General features: G+C 29.1%; 1 pseudogene; it reads right to left on the bottom strand.

Moving 5' to 3' along the window:
* Window positions 1-228: 228 nt before the first annotated feature.
* Window positions 229-603, bottom strand: LOC127904287 (deoxyuridine 5'-triphosphate nucleotidohydrolase-like; annotated as a pseudogene).
* Between the last annotated feature and the right edge of the window lie 933 nt (window positions 604-1536).

Here is a 1536-nt window from a genome sequence, read left to right as displayed (position 1 = left end):
TTCTTATGGGTATATCTTCGGTTTCTTTACATTTACTAGTTATTAAACTCAATCATGACAGCTTGACTGGTAACCCATAACCTTGTCTTTTGCTAGGTTGACTCATTAACAAAAGGAATTCCTTCACCAAACCCAAAACTTTTACTGCTTAGTCCACCATCTGTTAGCCAAATTTAAACACCAAGAAACAGAAACATTTAAGAAAAAACATTACAAATCACAGGAAGCTCAAACACCAGTAGATCCAAACCCTCTAACACCTCTCACAGTTGCATCAAAATCCTCGAATTCCATGACATCAGGAGTTATAATTTTCTCAAGAATCAATTGCGCAATTCTATCACCAACCTTTACCTCGAAATCAACATTAGAGTGATAACCCCAACAGGGCCTCTGTAATCAGCATCTATGACACCAGCACCCACATCAATCGAGTGCTTTCATGCCATTCCTGATCCGGGTGCTAGAACAACAAAACTCAGTTTTAGAAACAAAACCAAACCATATGTGAAAATAAATTAAAAGGTACGGAGTGAGATTTACCAATACGAGCATAAGTTCCTTAGTTATAGCAATGCTCAAATCTGTAGGTATAAGAGTTTTAATATTAAAAATATTATTATTTGTATTATAAGTATTTTTAATTTTAATATTAAAAATATTTTTATTTTGGTTTATAAATATTTTTATTTTTATGATGATTAATATTAAAAATATTATTATTTGTATTATAAGTATATTTGTTTTTATTATAATTAATATTATTTTCATTATAAATTTTATTGTTTTTATTATAATTAATATTATTAATATCATAATTAAGAAATTTTGAAAATATATCATTCATTTTGAAAAACAACCATAAATTTGATTTAAAGGGTAAAATTATTATTATTATTATTATTATTATTATTATTAAATTAATAAATTTGAAGAAAAATATTATTATTATCGAAGAAAAAAAATAAGTTTTATTTGAAGGCATTAAAAACTATAAAAATTTAGGTCAGACAAGTTTAATATTATTATTAACTTGGGTCTAGAAGGGCGTGTCAGACCCAAGTTGCTTGGGAGGGGGCAGACTGAAATCCCCTGGGTCTTGCAACCCTTCCTGACCCAAAATAATTGGGTCAAGAGTCAAACCCTAGGTTAATGGGTCCCCGTCAAGACCCAACGCTCTTGGGTCTTGCATCTTCACTCAACTCTAATGGGTTCGGAATGCAGTCAGACTCAAGGCTTTTGGATCTGTCATTTAAGAGGAACCCAAAGCTCTTGTGCCTAGTGTTATAGCCAGACTCACTTAAACTTAAGTAAGTTTATTGTTATTATTAATATTAAAAATATTATTATTTGTATTATAATTAATATTGCTAATATTGCTAGACCCATGGCTTTTGAGTTTCTAATTTAAGAGGGGTCAAAACTCTTGAGCCTGGTGTTAGAGTCATACTCACTTAAATTTGGATAAATTTACTGTAATTATTAATATAAAAAAATATTTTTAATTTTAATGTTGTTAATATTATTATTTGTATT

Source organism: Populus trichocarpa, chromosome 14 (assembly GCF_000002775.5).
Source record: "Populus trichocarpa isolate Nisqually-1 chromosome 14, P.trichocarpa_v4.1, whole genome shotgun sequence".
In the NCBI taxonomy this organism is placed as follows: Eukaryota; Viridiplantae; Streptophyta; class Magnoliopsida; order Malpighiales; family Salicaceae; genus Populus; species Populus trichocarpa.
The sequence above is the reverse complement of the archived record's forward strand: the minus strand, read 5'-3'. Positions and strand labels throughout refer to the sequence as shown.